This window comes from Sorex araneus, chromosome 9, assembly GCF_027595985.1.
Source record: "Sorex araneus isolate mSorAra2 chromosome 9, mSorAra2.pri, whole genome shotgun sequence".
Lineage (NCBI taxonomy): Eukaryota > Metazoa > Chordata > Mammalia > Eulipotyphla > Soricidae > Sorex > Sorex araneus.
In genome coordinates this window covers 35,534,846-35,560,590 of record NC_073310.1, presented here as the reverse complement: position 1 = coordinate 35,560,590, position 25,745 = coordinate 35,534,846, and the positions used below count along the sequence as shown (strand labels likewise).

The following is a 25,745-nucleotide window of genomic DNA, read 5'->3' as shown; positions in this document are numbered from 1 at the left end:
CCCAACAAAAATGTCTCTGAATGTCACCAGATTGGCCCTTCTTTCAGCGTATACTGGTGCATGTTGTCTTTACTCATTTAAGTAATCAAATTTAAAAACAAACTATTTTTTTACTTATCAATTTGAGAGTAAGGAATATCTTTCAGTGTTGACAAGTTTAATTTAACTAGGCCCACGTGAAAATGCATTACAGTCAATGTATACAGTTCAGCTCTAACTACTTCTAAAACTAAAGAAGTCTTACAATTATAAGGAATTCTCCATATAACATGATGTTATACTTGTTACATTTCATCAGGGAACTTTCTTCTGAAAGTCTCTCTCTAGGCATTATTTATGTCTATGATAGTACAAGTTATCTAAAAGACTTTAATAAAACTCTGCCTAAAAAATATCTAATAAAAGAGGGTGAATTCCACATACTGTGCTAACAAAAAGAACTAAAAATAAGTACTCCAAACACTCTTGGATGGAAAAAATCAATTTAATATTTTCTGATCTACATCTAAGTATCAGATTGAGAAATAAATATGCCACTTGACTCTCTATGCCTTTCCTTAGATAATAGAGAATGTTATAACAGGCTAAATTGGCCTGAAATATCATCCCTCCTAGCAATCTCTTGGCTTTGGTCATACCTATATTTCACAGGAGATTAATGTAGATAGTGAGGTTCTAACATGCATATGCATTCACTTCACAACTCCATAGATTTATGTAGAACAAACTTAGTCCAGATATTAGTCACACTTAATTTTATAAGTTTTAGTCTACATAATCTCAGCAGCAGCAATGGTCTGGTGTTTTGTAGCATGTTCGTTCTTAGACTTTGCTATAAACTATTGCTAAAATGGGGGCGGGGGAAGGGCTACTAGAAAGAACTATATAAAACAAACCCTGGCCAAATGAAAAGAAAAACTCAAAATAGTGGTAATTTAATTTTTTTTAATTTTATTTTAGTTTATTATTACTTTTACAGAAAAAAAACTTTTACAATTAAAACTTTTATAGTTTGTAATTACTTTTACAATAACAGAAGACCCTGGCAAGCTCCCCATGGAGTATTCAATATCCCAAATACAGTAACAATAACAGGTCTCATTCCCCTGACCCTGAAAAGAGCCTCAAATCATTAGGAAAAAACGAGTAAGGAGAGACTGCTAAAATCTTAGGGCTGGGAGAAATGGAGACATTACTGGAGCCTGCTTGAGTAAATTGATGAACAATGGATTGACAGTGATACAGCAATAATTTTTACAAAGCTGTTCATGATTAAATTTCAGTCACATGGTATTCCAACACCCATCCCTCCACCCGTGTACATTTCCTAGCACCAGTGTCCCCAGGTTCCCTCCCATCACCACCCACCTCCCACCTGCCTGTATGGCAGGCTTCTCTCTCTCTCTCTCTCTCTCTCTCTCTCTCTCTCTCTCTCTCTCTCTCTCTCTCTCTCTCTCTCTCTCTCTCTCTCTCTCTCTTTCTCCCATCTCTCTCTCTCCCTGTCTCTGTCTCTCTCTCTCTCTCATCCCTCCCCCCACCCTTTTGGGCTATTGAATCACCATAAGATACAGTTACAAAGCTTTCATAATTGAGTTTCAGTCACACAATGATCAAACACCCATCCCTCCACCAGTATGCATTTTCCACCACCAGTGTTCCCAGTTTCTCTCTCGCCAGCCTGACCCCATCTCATCCCTGCCTCTGTGGCAGGCACCTTCCATCTTATTCTCTCTCTCTTCTTTTAGGCATTATGGTTTGCAATACAAATCCTAAGACACCATCATATTTGGTCCTTAGTCTATTTTCAGCACACACTTCCCATCCCTGAGTGATCCCTCCAACCATCATTGACTTAGTGGCCCCTTCTCCATCCCAACTGCCTTTGCCCCAGCACATGAGGCAGCCTTCCAAACCGTGAAGCTATCCTCCTGGCCTTTGTCTCTGCTCTCATGTTATTTTATAGAATGGTGGTACTTAAATTGTTGTTGGGTTGAGAAACAAAAGAAATATAAATAAAAACCTATTACTTTCCTTGTTCTCTTATTTTTTTCTGTTTATTCTTGTTTTGGTTTGTTTTCTTATTTTGCTCACACAATTCTTAAAGCCAACCTTTACACACCCTTCACTCCACTGGCAAGTGATAGAATAGACTTTTAATACCTTTCCGCAAGCAAAACGCACAAAGCATTAACTATCTTTCCATTAACTCCGTTCAACATGATGTTAGACTTGTTATGTTTCATCAGGAGACTGTCTTCTGAGAGACTGCCTTCTGTGCTAGTAAAAAACAATTAAAAATAAGTACTTCAAACACTCTTTGATGGAAAAAAATCTATTTAGTATTTTCTGATCTATATCTAAGTATCAGATTGAGAAATAAATATGCCACTTAGACTCTCTATGCTTTTCCTAGATAATAGAGAATGCTATAATGGCTAGGCTAAATTGGCTTGAAATATCATCCATTCTATCATCAAATATCATCAAAGTCTCTTGGCTTTGGTCATAGCTATATCTCAAGTTCAAAATGACCCAGTGTAATTGCTTATTCCAATTGTTGAGAGGTTGAAAGCAATAAAGATATGTTCATAGCTGAGTTCATACTTTAATTTAAAAAATAGAAGGAAGGACCTAATTTCATAATTGTACTGTCACAATCAAAATAGAAATATTTCTGCATTTCAGTCTATAGTCTGCCCAAAATCAGATTTTAATCAGAACAACTAGGAGCGTACCTGACCTCTCCAGCAGAAAGATTACATTCTTCCTAACAGATGTCTCAAATTTTCATATAAAAGATCCTGGGGCATGGCAGGGACATATGATAGTAGTAGAGTCACTGTCACTGTCACTGTCATCCCATTCCTCATTGATTTGCTCGAGCGGGTGCCAGTAACATCTCCATTGTGATACTTGTTGTTACTGTTTTTGGCATATCAAATATGCCACAGGTAGCTTGCCAGGTTCTGCTGTGTGGGTAAGATACTCTCGGTAGCTTGCCGGGCTCTCAGAGAAGGGCAGAGGAATCGAACCCGGGTCGGCCGGCAGCGTGCAAGGCGAACGCCCTACCCGCTGCGCTATCACTCTAACAGGGAAAAAATTAGAATTAATTCTCTATGGTGCTTAGAGTCTATGTTTAATTATAGGAATTTTCTATAAAAAGGAACAGTATATCTTGTTATATTTTAGTACAAGCATTTACTTAAATAAGATAATTATTTCAATATTATCATATAGTGCAAAGGAAAACAAAAGCATCAACAAGGGAAAATGGCAGGGTGACAGAACTTGGGAGCTGACACAGTGGCCTAAAACATCTGCTTTTCAAGCATGGGTTTATGAGTTCAGTCCCCAGTGCCATGCTCATGCACCAAAGACAGTCTTAGCAGAACATCAGTGTGCAACACATACAAGGGTGTGCACCCACTGCAAAGAGGAGTCTGACCTGACAAGCATATTAGTCAGTCCCAAAGCAACCTCCACCAGCATTATCACCAGACTGTACAAAACCACACCCCTCAACCTTCAGTGAGCCCATCTGTAAACACCACAACCAGATATCCCCGGGTGATCTCTAGTGAGAACCAAGTGTGTTTGACCCACAGTTACTCTAACAACAGCAACACAGGTAAGGAAAAAGAAGGGGAAACAAAAGATGAGTAAGTGGGACTTTTAATTGACTTTTTAAAAACTATGTTATGAAAGATATTAACATTCTAGGGATTAACTCCCAAAAGCAAAATTGTTTAAAGAAGTTTCAGAGGATAGATAGAAATCAAGAAGTTGCTTATGGAAAGATTTACATTCCTTAAACCACAGAAGTGAAAATAATCAATAGACAAGAAACATCTGACCAAAAGGGATCCACAGTGGTCCCAGAAACAACTTTACATTTGGCTCTCCTAACACTACCTTATGAAGAGGGAAGTCTAATTCAAAACAGGTAATACATTTTTATAGCTAGTAATTAGATTCTTTTGATTCTGATTGGCTGGAGTGATAACTCTGTGGGTAGGGTGTTTGCCTTGCACACGGCCGACCTGGGTTCGATTCCTCCATCCCTCTCAGAGAGCCCGGCAAGCTACCAAGAGTATCCCGCCCACACAGCAGAGCCTGGCAAGCTACCCGTGGCATATTCAATATGCCAAAAACAGGAACAATTCTCACAAGTGAAGACATTACTGGTGCCTGCTTAAACAAATATATGAACAACGGATGACAATGCTACAGCTAGTAATCAGAAAGAAGCAGGGACTGGAGTTATGACTTCATTCTTCCTAACAGCTGTGTAGTATTCCACTGTGTATATGTACCAACAGATGTACCATCCATAGTTTCTTTACCCAGTCATCTGTTCTCAGGCACTCAGGTTGTTTCCAGATTCTGGCTATTGTGAATAGAACTGCAGTGAACATCTAAGTGCAGATGATATTTTTGCTGTGTGTTTTTGGGCACTCGGTATATTCCGAGAAGTGGTATTGCTGGGTCAAATGGGAGCTCAATTTCTAGTTTTTTTGAGTTATGTCCATATTGTTTTCTAAAAAGGCTGGACCAGTCAGCATTCCCTCCAACCCTCAAGAAAAGAGTCAGGACTGGCTGTGCACTTAGGTATCACTCTTGGTTGGGCTCAGGGGACCATATTGTCATTCATTCTTCAGGCCCTGTTTGCTCAATTATCCCTTGGTGCCACCGAGGTGACTGGATATTACAGACAACCACCAGAAGGGGGAGGGGAGGAGAGAGGGAGAGGGGCCCCTGCCAGGAAATCAATAGGGGAAGGGGAGGGGCTACCTAACATTCATCCCTTTTGGGTCAAGTCTTGGGGGCTCCATCCTCACCTCTAGTTGCTCCCTAGATGTTCCTTGCAATTTGTCCCACAACACAAGACTCAAGAAAATATCAAGTAAGCAAAATTAGCCAATCCTATTAATTCTTTCCTTGGAGCAGAACTATGTGCTAGATAATAAAGTCACTTTGCAACCATAACATTTTTTATAATCCTAAAACTAAAAATCAAAGTCTTTTTGATTCATTTATTTTAATCACTGCCTCAGGTTCTGGAAAGGTGAAGCAATGGAACCTAGCATACTAAATCAAAACATATTAAGACACCATACAAATTATGATGTATTGACCGGTTTACACTTAGTGCCCATATATTGGTGTTTAATGAAGGACAAGGTAGAAGCTCCTGGTTCCTGCCATGGACCAAACATATATTTCTTTCGAAATACTTGTATTATGGATTAAGTGTATTGACTAAATTTTCTAGATAGATAAAATTAAGTTCTTACTATACTTATCAAGCACATGCCTTATAGCATATTTTAGTCTATATACAAAATCATACATATATACACAAAATCATACATAACCCCATGAGTAGAGAACTATAATTAACCTAATATTTCAAATAAAACTTGAAACTCCAAGTAAGAACGGCTCATCATGGACCACTGTGTGCCTAACGGCTGTGTGTCTAATGGTCCCAGCACTAGGGGTGCTCAGTAAATATTTATTCAGTGAATAGATACCTCAAATCAAAGTTATATTTTAAGATGAAGGGGAAAAAGGCATATTCATTTTCCACATCAAATGTTCTTCAACACAGCTGTCAGTTTATGTTATATATTTATTTCAAATGGTTTCTTTCTCACTTTCCCTAGCATCAATGTTAGTGAGAAAACAACTGAATGATTTCAAGTCCATACATGCTGAGTGAAGGGTATTGAATAGAGCAAATATAGTTAAATGTATTTGTGACAGAATAATTATAAAATTTAATTAATATAATATTGAGAATAAATTGAGAAAATAAAGCTAGTCATAATTTTATAACTTCTATTATAAAACAGAATAATACAAATAAAATACTTTTATCAGGTGCTGTATAATATGTTCTATTCTAGTAGGCTTTTGCCCCCCAAATTTTATTTTGTCAAATCACCCTGAATTGAATGTTGTTGATAGTTGGGTTTCTGAATAAGGTAAATTTTTATACAAATATTCACCACATTGACTTTAACTGCAATTAGCAAAAGTTTTGCAAAGAACTACTTTACCCTTAAGATTTGTATATTGTAAAAGAAAAATGGTTAAAAGAAAAATAATTATAGATGTCAAGCATTTCTATGGGTATAATAGAAAAGAATATAAAATGTGAAGAAAGCAAATTATATGTTGCTTACTTATATCAACTCTAATTTATTGGAATCTTGATTGCAATAATTTATTATTTGGCTATTTACAGAGGAAAATATATATTTGTACAAATCTATAAAATATAGAATTAAATAGCTATTAAAAGACTTTTATTTACTATACCCACTTATGAGATAACTTTTCTCCATAAACCAGAACATTTTGTTCTTTAATAACCAAATTCATTTTATCCTTCCAATATTAATGTGCATAAAGAAAGTTACTTTAGACATGAAAAGTAGTCATGAATATCAGTAAATAGGGGAAGATTGAAAATGAGAAGGAGAATAAAATTTTTCTTCTGTGAACATCATAGTAAAACTATACTATGATTATAAAAGGCAGCAGAATCTTTAAGATCCATAAACATGCCTGTAGTTACAAACATTTTATGACAGCAATAAATTTAAAATTATTGAAAGATCATTAAAGGTTTTATTCCATCATTTTTCCTATATCCGTATCTTTAGAAATAACCCCTCATCCCTTTTATCACCAGTGTGAGAAAGAAGAAAACATGTAAGTATATTTCACTTGTATCACTGGTCATCCTGTTGATCTTCGATTTGCTCTAGTGGGTGCCAGTAACATCTCCATTTGTCCCTGTCACGTGCGAATGTAGCCCAATGATATCTGCTTGCTCCAGGGACAGGAAAAGCCTCAATCCATTCATTCAGGGTTTTGACAAAGAACTCTGACCATCTCACTGGTCCCATGGAATACAGTCAGTAGCAGCTCTAGTCCAGCGGTCATCTCTGAATCGCAATACATGTCCAACCCATCTAAGTTTTGACGCTTTGGCAAACAAGACAGCGTCCCTGATTCTTGATCGTCGAAGGAGGTCAGAACTCCAGATTTCTTCTCTCACTTGAGTGAAACGTGATACTCCAAGCATGGCTCTTTCGATTCCTCTTGGGGATACCCGAATAGCGTTCTCATCTTGTTTTCGTAGGGCCCAGGTCTCTGAGGCGTATGTTAGTGCAGGAAGAACGGTGGAGTCGAAAAGATGTGCCCAGAGCCTGAGGTTCTTTGTCCTTTTAGCCACTTCTTCGATGCTCTTGAAGCTGTTCCACGCTGCTCTCTTCCTCCTGCACAGTTCTGGTGCCAAGTCATTCCTCACATTGAGTTCTCGACCCAGGTACACATAGCTGCTGCATTCAGAGATGTTTGTTCCATTGAGAGCAAATGGAACGTCAGGGACTAGTTTGTTTTTCATAAACATCATTTTGTTGAGCTTCAGCTGCAGTCAGACCTTTCCACATACACGGTCCAAGTTGGCCAGCATTTATGCCGCTTGGCTAATGTTTGGCATTATGAGAATGATGTCATCAGCGAAGCAGAGGTGGTGTAGTTGCCGACCGTCTATCTTCACTCCCATTCCTTCCCATTCCAGGCATCGCATGATGTTCTTGAGGGTGGCACTGAAGAGTTTCGGTGAAATGGTATCACCCTGCTGAATCCCTCTCTTTACTTCAATGATCACTTCCTTGTAGAATGGTGAGATCCTGGTGGTGAATCTGTAATACAGCTCGCTGAGGATCTTGATGTACTGAGTTTGAATGCCCTGTTTGGCAAGGGCTTTGATGACTGCTTCAATCTCAACAGAATCGAAGGCCAAGTATATCTCACATTCTGAAAAATGTTTCATCTGCCATTTATGGAAAATAAAGCAACATTTTTGGCACTGTTTGTGACTGTCAACTTCCAGGTCCAATGACTGCTTACTGCATGCTTCTACTGGAGCTCTAGGCCACCTGCTTTCCATCTCTGGCTCTGAGGCCATTGAGACAACACTCTAGAGGTTTTCAGATCTGTTTCCTTTTGTTTGGGAGGGCATTTTGTTTGAGACAGCTTTTTGTGTGTGGGAGACGGAACACCCAACTGTGTTCAAGGCATAACATGAGTACAAGGTGTTTTGTTTGGAACACACTTAGCTTGTTTTGGTTGGCTTGGGGGGGAAGGTAAACACCCAACTATTTGCAAAGCTCTTGGCTTCCCCATTACACACAGGTAAGATCAGGAAATAAGGGAGAATTAGCACCGTGGGGCAAGTTCTGCAGCCAGGAAGACTAGAAACAGTGGGTCATGCTTCTCTCCAGAAACTTGGACAGATAAGTCTGATAGACATTTCATATATTCCAGATGAGAATGAGATATACATAACAAGGGAGTTCAAAAATGTCTGTTTGATGGCTTTTCCTCCTTTCTCTGTTCAGTTTCTCCCTAATTCAGAATTCGAATTTGATGAACTCGTAAAAAATTATTGAAGAACCATTGTCCAGAAACCATTCACCTTCAACCTTAAGCAAACAGCATCTGCTCTAAGTTATCTCATAACAGATATTTTATGAGTTATGAGCCTCTGAAGCCTCACTGAAACTGAGAAAGTTCTGTCAAAATCAGCCAGAACAAGACACAAAAGTGATACAAAAAGAGGGTAACATTCAGTGAACCAGTCAGAATGATCTCCCTCTATGGAAAAGACAGAATATGAGCTCAGAGCAAGCTGGATTGACCCAGAAAGCAAACCCCTTTAAAAGCCAGTAGACAACAGAACACATGGAGTTTTTATTTGCATACAGCCCACCCTTGCACACAGCTAACACTAAGTCCAGCTCTGGCACCGCATATGATCCCTGAGCTGGACTTTGAGCACCACCACGTGTGATCCTTAAATACAGATCCTTGAATACAGGAGTAAAACCTAAGAACTGTCAGGAGTGGTACCACTCCCCTCCCCCATTCCAAGCTTGACTGTATGTGTGCTTATGCGCATGCATACACACACACACACACAAGATTCTGAACAAAGATTTTTTTTTCTCCTCCAACAGTGTTCGATGCCATTTCCAATTTGAGAACTTTAAAAAGCAATATTTGATTTATAACATTAAACCATAGATATTGATTTCGGTTTAGAAAAAAAGATTTCAGTTCTTTCTTGTTAGTGAGAAAATAAATGAGTCTTGAATTAGACATTATTAATATCAGGAAATTTCCAAAGTGAAACAGGAATTTATCAGGAGTTATGTGTACTGTAGTTATGGGCTATGGGGCCATAACCATACCACCGGACTCCGCACTAGGGGTGCCCCAGAGAGGGGCGGGTGAGAGCCCTCCCCGTCCCAAGGGACTTAGCCCCAGCAGCTGACCTTCATTACCCTATGGCCGCCACACTCCAGGTCCGCTTTCCACATGCTCAGGCAGAGCCTCACGCCTGAGTGAACATATTCCTGGACCGCGCAACATATCATCATAAAGGGGAATATATAAATATGCCTCTCAGAGAGCCTGGCAAGCTACCGAGAATATCCTGCCCATATGAAAGAGACTGGCAAGCTACCCGTGGTGTACACGATATGCCAAATACAGTAACAATAACAGGTCTCACTTTCCTGACCCTGAAAAGAGCCTCCAATCATTAGGAAAAATGAGTAAGGAGAGGCTGCTAAAATCTCAGGGCTGGGATGAATGGAGATGTTACTGGCGCCTGATCAAGTAAACTGATGAACAACGACGGGATGACAGTGATACAATGATGTGTACTGTGATTTGTTGGGCTTTTACTATTGGTAGGTCTATTCTGTTTTACCTACTTTTGGTCCAAACAATTTTTAAAAATTTCCCTGAATCTATATGTTTTATATTTCTTAGCTTTTTTTTTTGGTAGTGTTTGAGTCATACTCAAAAGAGGCTCAGAGGCTACTCCCAGTTCGTTGTTCAATAGTCCTTTTTGTGGTGCTTGGGGTACCATTCAATACTACAACTGAACCTGGGGCTCTAACATACAAAATATTCTCTCCATTCCCTTGAGCTATGTATCCAGTCCCATTTTTATTTTTTAATAATGAACAGAAATATAGTTACTAACACAGAATGATCTTATGTCATTCAAAACAAGTAAGATCTTCACAGCAAAGAAAAGAAGGAAAAAACCAAATCAATATATTCAGAAGCATAGGACTAAAGTAATTAAAAATTCGTAAGCATAGTTTGGCCCCCTTACAGTGTTTTACCAATTGAGAAGTTCTTATTGTGGCTGCAACACTTGCTGAATGTTGAGTAACATTTCCCACCTCCATGTGTAATTAATACAGCCCGTTTTACAAGAGAAGCATTCTAGGCATGGAAAAGATGGCTCAACTGACAAATACCAAGAACATGCCTGGTACACATGAGTCCCTAGTTCTAACCCACATTGTATGTGTCAAAGTATCTCCTCCTTGCTCCCCACTTAAAATGAGTTGATGTTGTACTGAAGGAAAAAAGTGTATTTGAGAGATGGATTATTCCCAGTAGGTGCTATACTCAGCACCATATATGGTTCCCCAAGTCTGCCAGAAGTGATCCCTGAGTACAGAGTCAGGAGTAAGCCCTGAGCACTGCTGGGTGTGGTCCAGAAAATAAATAATAATAACAACTATGTTTTAGACCAGTATGATAGTACAATGAGGTACTTGTCTTACATGTGGCCAACCTGGGTTCAGTTGCTGGGAACCTGTATGGTCGTCTGAGCCCTCCAGGAGTGGACCTTGAGAGCAGTGTGTGCCCCTCACCTTCTACCCACCCTCTCCCACACACAAAATGCTCTTAACCACTAAGCTCTCCTCCCTCCTGAAAGAGTATGTTGAGTGTGAAGGGACACTTGAAAAATGGAGGTAGATCCAATTTCATTTTTAACACTGACAACAAAAATTGTAGGGATTTCCTGAGTACAAAAGAAAAGGCTTGTAAGTAGATTGACCAAGCAAAATAATGTTCTACATTACCTTATTTTCATATTGTTATTGTGAAGTGGAAGTATTTTTCTTGCTTTTGGTTTTTGGGCCATACCCAACCTAAACCCTGCCCACTCTACTACCTCTCTGGCCCCTCTTGCTTATTTTTGAAAGACTGAACCAAAAATATTTGACTTTTCCTTACTCTTAACAATTCCTTTGGGCTGGAGTGATAGCACAGTGGGTAGGGCGTTTGTCTTGCACGCCGCTGACCTGGGTTCAATTCCTCCGCCCCTCTTGGAGAGCCCGGCAAGCTACTGAGAGTATCACGCCCGAATGGCAGAGCCTGGCAAGCTACCTGTAGCGTATTTGATATACCAAAAAACAGTAACAAGTTTCACAATGGAGACATTACTGGTGTCCACTCAAGCATATTGATGAGCAGCAGGATGACAGAGATACAGTGAACACAGTCTACACCAAAATTACTTTTATTTCTGTCCCTATTTCCTTCTCCAGACATAATATAGATAATAGTCTGGCGCATTTCTATAAAAATATCTAGGTTTTTTTTTTCTTTTTGGGTCACACCTGGCGATGCACAGGGGTTACTCCTGGCTCTTGCACTCAGGAATTACTCCTGGCAGTGCTCAGGGGACCATATGGGATGCTGGGAATCAAACCCGGGTCAGCCACATGCAAGGCAAATGTCCTACCAGCTGTGCTATCTCTCCAACCCTGGTATTTTTATACATTTATGTACCCCCCAAATTTTTTGCATGATTTTGTTTTTGAAACAAAACGGAATGAAGGCATGTATAATTTTTGCAAAGTAGTATGTTGGAGACTTTTCTACAATAGTAGATTATAAGTCATCTATTTCTAAAACTTTTTTAACTTCAAATTTTGAAATATTTTCAAACTTAACATAACTTTGAAATAGTAAAAGGAAATATAATAAATATCTTGCCTAAATTCTCCAATAACATTTTACATTATCTTTCTCATTTATTTTTTCTTTTGTTTATATATATAATCTTTATTCTTAATAGCTGGAGAGTTTTTCAGAGTATAATGAATCTTCACAATTTTTAAAAGATCAATCACTGCCATCCCGTTGTTTCGTCGATTTACTCAAGTGGGCACCAGTAACGTCTCTATTACACTCAGCCCTGAGATTTTTAGCAGCCTCTCTTTGCTCATCTTTCCCAACAATTGGAGGCTCTTTCAGGGTCAGGGGAATGAGACTTATTGTTACTCTTTTTTGGCATATCAAATACACCACAGGTAGCTTGCTAGGCTCTGCCATGCGGGCGGGATATTCTCGGTAGCTTCTTGGGCTCTCTGAGAGGTGTATATATATATATACATATGCATATATGTGTGTATACATATGTGTGTGTGTATATATATATATATATATATATATATATATATATATATATCTTTTACTGTACTGGGGACATGAATGTGCCATGGGGAGCTTGCAAAGCTCTCCCATGCAGGAAATAGAATCTTGGTAGCTTGTCAGGTTCTCCAAGAGGAAGAACAAGGCTATTAGGTGTCAAGAGGCCGCTTTGCCGCCATGCTTCCTGGAGCTTGGTTTTATAGTCTCTGGATGCTGGCTGTTGATGGGATTACACAACGCTGGGGGCAGTTTGTGGGTGTGGCTGCCAAGCTACTTGAAGATGGGGGGTCTGGGTGGAGATGGCCCAGTCCCAATCCGAGCAGGCTTGGAGATCTCAGCCCCGGGTCCCGCACACCTGGGTTCCTCTGCCAGTCCTGTCATGTGTGAGGCTCGTCCAAACTTGTGGAGAGTGGCCTTGAGCATAGCTGTGGCTGGGTTCCGGAGGTCTTCAACTGTCAAGGTCAGCTTGGATGGGGGGGGAAGGCAGAGGGAGAGGTAGGGCAACCCGTCCCCTCTGAGGGGCCCCGATGAAAACAGCCAGGTGTGGGGGGCAAAAGACTCTCCATCGATCTCTTCTGGGAAAGATTAAAAAATGAAAAATGAAAAATGAAAAATTTGTAAACATATCTAAAACCAAAAATTGCATGGGGGTCAAAGGTGATTCAGTGACTGAAGTGCTTTGCAAGTGTGAGGCTGTGAATTCTATTCGAAAGTAGTGCCACAGCACCAAGATTAATCCTGGCAACTCTACTAAGATTCCCAGCATTAGAACTATTTTCAGTGGTACCATAGCTAAACATACGTGACTATGGCAACTGCAAAGAAATGCAGAAGGTCAGAAGTACAACCCTCAGTGAGCATGTGTGTGAGCAACTAATCAATACTTGCAATGCACAGCAAACATAACAATTAAATGTGCAAGCACTACAGCCAAACCTGTGTGCACAATTCCAAGTCATTACATCAACAGCAATGGCAGAGGAAAGAAAACAGAAGGGTGTAAATAAAGATAAAATAGAAAACTTTACAGAAATTTAAAATCCTGTTATTTTTGCTAAAAGAGGATTAATATGTCTTTATAAAGGCACATTAATGGAATTAGTGGAATTTTCTAGAGCTACTTTTTTTTCGGAGGTTGTGCAATTAAAGATGGATTAAATTCTAAAGCTAAGAAAATTATACTCACAGTCAGGAATTAACTCAGGAAAAAAGTTTTTCTATTCTTTGAAGATTTTAGAAAAAGTACTTGTGAGTACAGTCTTATGTGGATGGAAGTTCCAGCCATGGATCCTACATCCAATTTTGTTATAGCAAATTTATTGGCTTTGAAGAGAACAACCTTCCCATGCCAATTTTTGCATCTGTTATTTATCTTCTCAGCTTTCTACATAGCAAATAAATAGTTTGAAACAAGATGTCAACACAGGTTTTAAATTGGGGGGAAGGAAATTAAACTAGATAATTTTTTTCTGACTTTCATTGATTTATTTATTTTTCAGTAATTTTAGTAATTTAGTAATTTTATTTTATTTTAATTTTTTATTTTACAAAGTAGTTCACAGTAGTTGATGACATTTAATATTCAAACGCCAATCCCACCACCATTACACCTTCCCACCACCATATTTTGGATGTTTCTCTCCTGAACCCCAACCCCTGTCCCAAAGCAAAACCAAAATAATATATTTTGTATTGTTTGTTATGAAAAAACGTTGAAACTGCTACAAAACATTTCCTTAGAAGAAAAAGTGTGAAGATCGTTGTACTTCACCGAGGGGCCATTAAGCCCTTCTATAAGAGATCGCTAACATGTTGCTAAAGGTTGAACCTTGTGTGCTTATATACCTGCAAAAAAAAATATTTCCCTCTAAGATTGGTTGTTTCCTGCTTTGAACCCCATCAAATGTGGTGCGGTACTCTATGAGTATGGGTAGTGTGTGTGGTATGTAGTGTCCAGGAATAGGTTCACTTGTAGATAAGGCTCAGCTCGAGCATGCAGAGAGCAGCCATGAGCATGGCATGGCGGTGGTTGAGTTCTGGAGATTTCTGGCTGCCAGGACTGGATCCCTTGGGGTGGGGGAGGGGTCTCACCTGCCCGACTCTGGGGATCCCCAAAAGAAAAAGCCTGGTGCAGGGTCCAGCAGCATGGTTATGGCGAGTTTCGTGTTATGCTCCCTTCCGGGAGAGGACATGCGACTCTGGATGGTTGCCGATGATGAGATTATCTGGCGCCAGCCAGAGGTGGCTAATGGGCCTGACTGCTGAGTTGCCAGATATGGGATGACGTTGACTTGCCCTTCCTCCCTGGCCACTGGGAGCTTGTGTTTGTTGATCGCCCCCCAACCTGTTAATTACTTTTGATCAGATTCTGACTTGTGAATATTGTCTTACTCCTTAATGTCCTTTGCAGGGTTAGCTATTTCAGAGCAATTGCTTTTTGTATGAATACAGGAAGACAGTTATAAAGACAAGCCTGTGGCTTGGGAATTGATTGACTACAGATAATCTTACCTCCTGGACATCTGCTCTCTCAACTTAAGCCTCGGTCGCCCAACTTTCTAGATCCCCAAAAGCAGGGTTCCGACAAGGGACTGGATGGATCCAAGGCAAGTGGTGAGCTATGAGCTACCCTGGCATCAAAATGGGTCTGGCCAAAGTGCCTTACTACTTAACTATAAGTTAAGAGCTTGGCCATGGACAAATTCTGTCATGAACCAAAAAGTAATAAGTAGATTTGGACCCTGCTGGGGTTAGGAATGATTAATCCGGGCTGAGCACTGTAGTCTGAGTCTGTAGCAAGATGTCCCCAGGAGAGTCACCCTATAAGCCTAAAAGTGTCTATTACTGTGTCCATACAGAATGGTAAATATCAGGAAGGAGAATTAAGATGTTAGTCAAGTTGCAGGTCTAAGGAGAGGAGAAACACCTTCAAGACTGCTTTGCCCTCGTGGGCTGCAGATGGTCGGGAAGCCTGGAAAAACATTTTTGATCACGCTTCCCGTGGGGAAGCGTGGTGAGAGGAAGAAAATGAGCAGCTTCGGGGAGAAAGGGGGGATTGAAGGAGAAGGAGAGAAGATTTAAGAGAGAAGAGGACAGGAGATTGCGAGAAACACCGAGTTAGAGAGAAGGCTGAGAGCTGAGAGTAAGAGAGGCTGGAGAGATTGGAGAGGAGTCACCGACAGAGTTGTAGAGCAACCCTCAGAGAGAGAGGGTTGGAGAGAGCTGGGAGACAAGAGATTGAATTAACGGCAACTAATCAGCAACCTGACTGGAGCTGTGGCATATTTGATATGCCAGAAACAGTAACAAGAAGTCTCACAATGGAGATGTTACTGGTGCCTACTCGAGCAAATCGATGAGCAATGGGATGACAGTGACAGTGAATCAGCAACCAGCTTGGCTTTCATTCTTCCTCCATTCGTCCAAGGCAACAGCCATCTCGGGTGGAGAAGCACCACCAAACCAGGGTGACGAGAGAGAGCCAAGCCTCCTGGAGAGCCCACGAACATCTGTTCTCATGGAATCCCTGCACGCATGAGGGAATTACACAGCACGAGAATGGGGGTTCATGGGGGTTCACACGGCCAGAGACAGGTACAGCCAAAGGATCTCCATTCCCAGTCCAATTGAACCCAGAGTCCTCAGTCACATAAACGAGATCATCTTTGAGTTTCATTTTATTTCATTGATAGAAAATCTCATAATAACTAAAGAGGAAGAAATCCTTCTCATTCTCATTTTTCATATTAGAAAAAAACTGTGCACATTTCTTTAGTGATATACAATTATCAAGTGAAAGTATCTGTCAAGCACCAACACTTTCTGGGCACATGGGAGAGGACCTCACTGAAGTATCTAATGGAGGAAAAGCCAGTTAATGAACATATAGTTACCTAAATAGGCTCATACAGTGGAAAAAAACATTTTCTAAAAATATTATTGGCGGGGCTGGAGTGATAGCACAGCGGGTAGGGCATTTGCCTTGTACGCGGCCAACCTGGGTTCCAATCCCAGCATCCCATATGGTCCCCTGAGCACCACCAGGAGTAATTCCTGAGTGCATGAGCCAGGAGTGATCCCTGTGCATCGCCAGGTGTGACCCAAAAAAAAAGCAAAAAAAAAGCAAAAAATATTATTGACAATACTATGTCATTATACATAAACCTTCAAAGATTTGTTTTGTGACTTTATATATCTGAGGGGAAAATCACAAATAATTGGTATGTTGGAAAAAAGATGTCAACAATTCTATTACTTTGGTAAATTTAAAAAATGGCTTGTTTTGTTTGATCAGGGAGGTATGCCCTGTGATGCATAGAGACTACTATCAGTTTGGTGCTCAGGGGACGATACGGCACCATGAATTAAATCAGGGCCACTAATATGCGGCTACCACTAAGCCACATGCTTGAATCGTTAAAATTGGTATTTTATTTTATGAATCTATTATAATTTTCCTTTGTTTTAGTTAAGATGTTTACAACTGCATTAATGTTTATGGGTTGTTGTTTAAGTCTTAGATCATACCCAGCTGTGATCAGGGTTTACTCCTGGCTCTGCACTCAGGGATAACTCTTGGCTGTGTGTAGGAGACAACCAAATGTGGTGTTGCATTGGAATATAGCTCTAAACATTTCAGGATAACATTGATATGTCCTATTTCCCTTACCACGGGGAGCTTAGGTTTATCACAGTGCTCCCAAGGCACTTCCATTCCTCTGCATTTATCTGTAAACTCTTCTCTGTGCTCTCTTCCCCAACTGGTCTATCACCTTTTCCCATTGTAAGGTCGGATTCCTCAGAAATCTATGATTTTATATTTGTGAATGAAATACCACTTTTCTCCTTCTCTTATGTCCTTTTGCATATTTTACTTTAAAGCAATGTCCTTTTTGTATAGACACAGGAAGACAGTTACTATTATGCTTTTATAACTTGGGAGTTAATTGACTCTGAATAATATTCACTCCTGGGCATCTGCTTTCTTGACTTAAGCCTCAGTTCCCCTTAATTCCTAGCATCCCAAAAGCAGGGTCCCAACAGGGACTGAATGGACCTAGGGCAAGCTGTGAGCTACCCTGGCATTGAAATTGGGCCAGGTCAAACCGCCACAATACTTAACTATTAGTTAAGAGCATGGTCATGGACAAATGCTGTCATGATCAAAAAAGTATTGATGAGATTAGGACCCTCCTAGGTTTAGGAAAGACTAATCTGGCCTGAGCACTGTAGTCTGAGACCTATAGCAAGATGGCCCCAGGAGAGCAATCCTATAAGCGTAATGTATTTCCTACTGTGTCCACACAAAATGACTGTTTATATGTTTGTTGGACTAAGAAGAGGAGAAACACACCCATATTTTGCCCTTAGGCCAGTCATCTTGCTGAATGAGTATCTGTCCTAGAAGAAGCTTCCCCTGAGGGAAGGACTTTATATCCCTTGATTGTACATCCTATTTACATCCCTATGTATAATTGTTACTCCAACCCCTCATTCTTTGGGATTTAACTAAGGCTGTAAGAGTGAGCTGGGGGAGAGAGAAGGATCCAGGGAGAGGCAGAAGCAGGAAGGAGAAGTCTGAAGAAGCAGGATCCAAGAGGAGGATGAGGGAAATTGGGGAAAGGGGAGGTCAGGTGGAGAATAAGGCAGAAACAGAAGGAAAATCAGAGGAGAATGACTGGAGATGAGATTGGAATAAACTGCAATTGATACTGACTGAACCTCGTTCCTTCCTTAGTCCACCCATTGCCATCGGCCACCCTGGGGTGGGGGAAGTGGTGGAGACACTGAATGCAGGCAGCGAGAGAGAGAGCCACCATGGCCCCTCATAAATTATTCTTTGAATACACAGTGTTGTATTCAAACCTGGATCAGCTGCATGCAAGGCAAATGCCTTACCCACTATACAGCCTTACAACCTTACAATTAGCCTCTGAAAATATCCTTGTTTTACTTCTAGCCTATCTCTTTATTCCCCCTCATCTCACATTCTGTAATTATAGTTAGCATTTGTGTGTAGTAGACATATGGATCCAGTTTGAAACTGGTACAATAAAAATGGACATTTTTATTGAAAAGTCAAATAAATCCCCAAATATTCTTTTGGAAACTGTAAAAATACGATTTTGATACCGAAGTGGTTCAATTAAGAGAGAATATCCAATAATTATCAATGCCCTCTTCAATACTGAGATTTTATGATCCTATGCTACATGCTTTTGGTGGTCAAATATCACTAACTAGAGGAAAGTAGAACTCACTTATGATTATAGATTCGCAGTGCTTTGGTCTAAGACCAATGCTGTTTTTTACAATAATCTAGAAAAACATAGCATTTTAAAAGGTTATTAAAGGAAGCAAATTACACTAAGATGTAAATGAGGTAGACAAAATAATGTTCCTATGTAATTTTATTAAGCAAGAAAATAGATTGCAATTAGTAAGAAAAAACTCATTATGTAACAAGTTTCTTCAAATGAAAGGACACTTATGTGTCTGACATTTCAACCCCAAGTTAACCAAAAGTGTTCTCATCCCTGAGAAGAAACTCATAGTCCTACATGTTTGTTTTTAACTTCCAGCATTTTGTTTTAATTAGATGTTGAATTTTAGCCATTAATGTGATACGTAAATTCAATAATGTATTTTATGGATTTTATTAGAAGGCAAAAATCACATGTGTGTTTAAATGATAAAAATGAAGGCAATTAATAAAATGTGGATTGGAAAAATGCATGAGCTAAATGGTTTAACTGATGCATGCAGAAATGAAAAAAAATTAGAAGGAAAACACTTTGTAATTACTAAATCTAAAAGGAACCTTACTCTGAACCTGACTTCTGTGAAAAGTTCCATATTAAAAAGTTTAGTAATATCTTCCTCTACTTTTCCCAGAGGAAAAGATTTACATAAAAGTATAAATAACAAATGTAAGATACATTCATAATATTTGAGTTACTAAATATTAGAAAGGATTACTAAATTATAAAAAGCAAAATAGGATAAAATAGAGATTGCATGTCATCAGTTTGGAGAAAAGGAAATGCTTTGTATATTATCCTCAGTGTATAGGATAATAAATGTACTAATAGAAAAGTTTTAACTGATTCCTTACTTTAATAAATGTACCAGAATATACTGCAAACAAATAAAATATTTTAATGCAAATAAGTAAAACAAAGAAAGACTAAAATGACTGTCTGTACATTCAACGCACATACACTAGCATCGGAAGTATCCACCGAGGACCCGATGCTGCAAATGCAGAAGATCAAGTACAACATCATTGGTCTGACCGAAATGAGAAGGCATTGATCACATCACACCACTTTGACACTGGAGAAGAACTGTTCCTCGGAACATGCGACAACAGAGGCATCAGTGGTGTCGGTGTCCTTGTCAACACTAGCTTGGCCTTGAGCATTGGTTCATTTTAATGCCTAACAACCCGAATTGGATGATTACACTTGAATAGATGCGGCTCATGCCGGCAGTTTCTATCTTCGTCGTCTACGCACCAACATCTAACTACAATAAAGAAGAAATTGAGAAGTTCTACATGGAGCTGGAGAAGTTCTATAAAGAAGACCACACCTTCTACAAGATCATTGTTGGTGATTTTAACGCCAAGATAGGATTGAGAAAGTTGCACGAAGAACTCCACATCGGGACCCATGGCCTAGAATGGACCAAACAGGTGAGAGACTATCTAAGTTCATCATGTCGACCAAGACCATCTATGATAACTCACAGTTCCAGAAGGCCGAATCTAAACGCTGGGCATGGGAGTCTCTCTGTGGACAGTTCCACAACAAAATTGACCACATCATATTCAATTGAAGATTTTGCCTGACCAATGTTGCTGTTGTCCCAAAATTCCAAACAGGATCGGATCACCGTTTCCTTCAAGCAAAATTCTACTTCACAGAGAGTGGAGAAAGGACTGCAAAGGTTAAATTTAAGAAGGGAACTCCCAGAATGACCACCAACTGGGAGCTCTTTGGCACTATTGCGGCAACATGGGAAGATGCCATTGTTGACAACATCGACGAGGAATAAGATCGACTGGTTCAACACCTCCATGACTGTAAGAAGAATGCTGAGAGTGGGAAAGCCACAAACAGATGCCTGTCTTTGGAAACTCTCAAGCTCATTTGCCAACGTGGTTTGGCACGAGCCTCAGGCAACCACAAGCTAATGTCCGAGCTCGCAAAGCTATGCAGAGAAGCAATAAAGGAAGACCTCAAAGAGAGAAGAGCAGCAGTGTTGGCCGTGTGGCAGACGCCAGGAAAAGTATTCGCAACACTTGCCTGTCTTTCACCAACTACAAGACCAAGATGACTGCCCTCCAATGTCCTGATGGATCTATCACATCTTCCAGAAGGGCAATGGAGAGGATTATTCATGACTTCTACTCAGATATCTTTGATAGCCACATCTACCTGCCCACATACCAAATTCGCAGGATGGATATGTCATTCCCAACATCCTCCCTTCTGAAATCTGATATGCCATTTTGTCGATAAAGATGTGGACAGCACCCAGTCCAGACAAGGTCAGACCAGAACACCCAAAGAATCTGCCGCCAGTACGCGTCAATAAACTGGCTTGGCTCTTCACACACTGCCTGTCTGTATGCAAGGTTCTGTCCCAATGGAAAAACCAGCAGAACTGTTCTGTTGTACAAGAGGTGAGACACCCACGACATCGGCAACTATCACCCAATCTGCCTGTTATCCATTGTCTACAAGTCGTTCACTCAAGTCATCCTGAATAGAATAGGCAGAACACTAGATGAAGGAAACTATTCAAGCAATCTGGGTTTCGTAAAGGATTAAGCATGATTGACCATTTCCACACGGTGACCAAGCTCATTGAATTTTTGTGAGAGTTCAAGATGCCGCTCTGTCTAACGTTCATAGATTTAAAGAAGGCCTTTGATTTTATTGAGACTGAAGCGGTCATCGAAGCCCTAACCAAACAGGGAGTTCAAACTCAGTACATCAAGATCCTCAGCAAGCTGTATTACAGAACCCCTGCCAAGATTTCACCATTCTACAAGGAAGTGATCATTGATGTAAAGAGAGGGGTTCGGCAGAGTGATACCATTTCACTGAAACTCTTCAGTGCCACCCTTGAGAACATCATGGGATGACTGGAATGGGAAGGAATGGGAGTGAAGATAGACGGTCGGCAACTACACCACCTCCGCTTCGCTGATAACATCGTTCTCATAACGCCAAACATTAGCCAAGCGACATAAATGCTGGTCGACTTTGATCGCAAGTGTGGAAAGGTCGGACTGCAGTTGAATCTCAACAAAATGATGTTCATGAAAAACAAACTAGTCCCTGACGTTCCATTTGCTCTCAATGTAATAAACTTCTTCGAATGCAACAGGTATGTGTGCCTGGGTCAAGAACTCAACATGAGGAACCACCTGGCGCCAGAACTATGCAGGAGGAAGAGAGCAGCGTGGAATGCCCTCAAGAGCATCAAAGAAGTGGTTAAGAGGACGAAGAACCTCCGGCTCTGGGCACATCTTTCTGACTCCACCATTCTTCCTGCACTAACATATGCCTCAGAGAACTGGGCCCTACAAAAACAGGATGAGAACGCTATTCAGGTATCCCAAAGAGGAATCAAAAGAGCCATGCTTGGAGTATCACGTTTCACTCAAGTGAGGGGAGGAATGTGGAGTTCTGACCTCCATCGAAGATCAAAAATCAGGGACACTGTCTCATTTCCCAAGGCGTCAAAAATCAGATGGGCCAGACACATAACGCGATTCAGAGATGACTGCTGGACTAGAGCTGTTACCAACTAAATTCCATGGGACGTCAAAAGACCGCATGGCTGCCCACCAACAAGATGGTCAGACTTCTTCGTCAAAACCCTGAATGAACAGATTGAGGCTCTTAGTGTTCCTGGAGCGAGCAGATACCATTGCGCTACACCAACACGTGATAGGGATGAATGGAGATGTTACTGGCGCCCACTGGAGCAAATCAAAGGTCAACGAAATGACAAGTGATACAAGTGATAAGTTAAACCATAAAATAATTAGGAAAAATATATGTGAAATTTTCTTATAATCTGGGAGTATAAGCCTTTTTTCTAGCAACAATTCAAATTTAGAAAAAGGAAAATAACAAATGAAATTAATTACATAGAAAGTAGAAACTATCATTAGCAGAAGGCATATAAATTAAAATGCAGTTAAAAAGGGAGAAAATATTTACTACCTATTTCACAGTTGAAGTGAAGCAGACAGACAGGCTGACAGGGAAGGCCTGCCTCTATGACAATGAGATCTTATGAAGTAATAACACCAACCAGATCTTAGCGAGCACAGTAACAAAAAGACCCAACAGGACCTTTACTTCATGCCAGCACAGACACAGATAAGATTGGACATCCTCTAGAGAAGTTCCAGCAGGAACAAAAGCCAGGAAAAGAATATCAGAGAAGATCATCAACTACTCCCAACTCTAACCCTTGGCAACTACCCTAGTAAGGTACTTTTACTTAGGTAGTGGTGCAGCTTGGGAGAAACCCCATAACTGGAACAAAGGAGGTACACACATATGAACCCCGTGTCCATGTACTGCTGCCCAGCACATGTGGTGTCCAAGAACTTGTTGCTCAAATCTCTCTTCTTAGATGTGTACTTTCAACTTCAACTTTAATCTGGAATATATACTGTGAATCTCTTTCCCTTCTGGAGAAGCCTGTTTTCTCTCTAGAGTCTCTCTCTCTCTCTCTCTCTCTCTCTCTGTCTCTCTCTCTCTATCTCCTCACTCTCTCATTCTCCACTTCCCTTCCTCAAAAAAAAAAAACCTTTAAAATAAAACCTATTTTCACTTCACTGATCATCTCCCGAAATTCTTTTCTAAGAGGCAAAGGTGACAGACCCAAAAGGCCTGGGTGAGGTCTAGGTTTTCCTTTCCTGCAAGAAGCAAGACTCACCACAGACTCTTCTCAGTCCTAGATGTCCCCAGCCATTCCTGGGTGGCAGAGGTGGATAGAGAGAAAGCAGTAATTTTCCTTCTCAAGGCTGCCACTTGTTTTCTCCCCAATTTTACATAAGTCACCCTGGCCCCACCTCTATCAGAAGGATAAGAGAAAACAGTGAGTCACAGCAAAGAAATTCTACTACCTCTTAAGCACATAGGAAAACATTTAACATTATTCAAATTAAGTAAAATTCAAATTAGAATAACACTGAGATATGGTATTTTTTACCCATTAGGCTAACAAAGCTCTGAAAATTTTATGCTATGCTCTGTTGGTGAGGTTGATGGTGCTGTCATTTCTATGAACTGCTGCTGAAAATGCAAAATAGCTCAGTTCTTATGGAGATTTGGACAACAGCTAACAAAATTTACATATGTATATTTAGCCTTATATCCATTTCCTCTTCTAGGAAATGGAATGCTAAACATACACTAGTAAGAAAATGTGAAAAGGTTAGTGTTCTATATAGGATTCTGAAACAGCAAGAGACTAATGTTGTCCAGCAGAAGACTAATTGGTTCAACATGGAGCATTCGCCTGCCATTGACCTTTTTCCTTTTGTAGTTTAAAACAAAAGCAAAGAAATTATTTAAATGGGAGAATAAAGCATATTTTATAAAGTGCCCAGGAATGAAAGAATTTGCATGACAGGACGGTAAAAATTAGAAGCATGTAAGTACCCTATTTAATATATTTTGGTTTGGATCCAAGTAAATATTTTAATAATTAAAAAACAAAATTAAAATTTAAAACCATTAAAATAAACTAAGAGAAAGTAACTTATATATAGTTGCAAAAGTACCTTAAAATTAATTGTTACAAATAATGTTAAAATACTGTATTTTTTGTCTGTCAAAAGAACAATATCTTGAGGACAAGCAGAAGTACAACTCATACTTTGAATAGCTGTACTCTCTGTGATAGTTGGATTGTAGGATATCATTGGTTTGTCCTTTCTCCCTTGCCACAGAGTTTGGGCTTATCTGGTAATAATCTCTAAACAATTCTAGACTACATTGGTATGTCCTGCTCCCCTTGCCACAAGGAGCTCAGGCATATTGGTCACGCTTACCAAGGTGCCCCCAAGTCACTCCCACTCCTTTGTCTATATGTAATCACCTCTATGCTCCCTTCCCCAACTAGTTAATCAGCTCTTCCCCTAATCAGACTCTGTTAATTTGTAAGGTCAGACCTTGCTAGGACAGTGAACTTGTATTGTAAGTTAATATTGCCTTGCTCCTCTCCTCATGTCTTTTGAATAGTTTACTTTAGAGCAATGTCCTTTTTGTATGGACAAAGAAAGACAGTTGTTAATATGCTTTGGTAACATGGGATTTAATTGGCTTCAAATATTATTCACTCCCGGGCATCTGCTTTCTCGACTTAAGCCTCAGCTGCCCTTACTTCCTAGCACGCCAAAAACAGGGTCCCGACAAGGGACAGGACGGACCCAGGGCAAGCGGTGAGTTATGTGCTACTCTGGCATCAAGATGGGCCTGGCCAAAGTGCCTAATACTTAACTATATGTTAAGAGCTTGATCATGGACATGTCATGTCATGATCCAAAAGCAACAACGAGACTAGGACTCTGCTAGGGATAGGAAAGACTAATCTGGCCTGAGCACTGTAGTCTGAGATTGAGATGACACCAGGAAAGCAATTCTATAAGCTTAATGCATCTTTTGCTATGTCTATACAAAATTATTAATATTATGAATACTTATATGTTAGTTGGACAAGGAGAAGAGAAACACACCCATGGGATTCAGCTCTTGGGCAGGTGTCCTGCTGAAAGAGAATCTGTCCTAGATAGAACTTTACCCCCTATTGATTGTGACCACACCTATTTGTAAGCCCCAACCCCTCATGCTGGAGGATTTAACTAGGCTGTGAGAGTGGGCTGGGGGTGAGTCCCAGTCAGTCCCAGGGTCAGTCCCAGGGCCAGTCCCTGGCCAGTCTCCAGTGCGAGATCTGGAGAAGCTAGATGGAGATCCAGATCCAGAGGAGAAAGAGAATGAAGAAGGATGGGGGGGCGGGGAAGAAGCAGGAGGAGAATCAGAGGAGAATGGAGATGGGAATGGAATAAACTGCAACTGAGACCAACCAGCCTGGCTCCATTCCTTCCTTCGCCTGCCTCATCATCACCATCAACCTCCCCGGGGTGGGGGAAGTGGCTGGAGACTACCAAACGCAGGTGGCGCGAGAGACAGAGCGCTGCTGCCCTGTGCCCAGTGCCCGGTGCGGTGAGGTGCTCCCCTCTCCACACCCCTTTCCATTCTTTTTTGTGTTTTTACAATTGGATGTTACTTTCTGAAACTGTTTAGCTTACTTGTATGTTTGGAAAACAAAAAAAGTGAACAAGTAATGATGTAATATTCTACTTATGTTTTCTAGTGTTGTGG

General features: G+C 40.4%; 1 protein-coding gene across 1 annotated transcript in view; it reads right to left on the bottom strand.

The window, feature by feature from the left end:
* Nucleotides 1–25,745, bottom strand: part of PLD5 (phospholipase D family member 5) — a 393,721-nt gene that overhangs the window by 246,849 nt on the left and 121,127 nt on the right. The gene's annotated exons all lie outside the window — the stretch shown is intronic.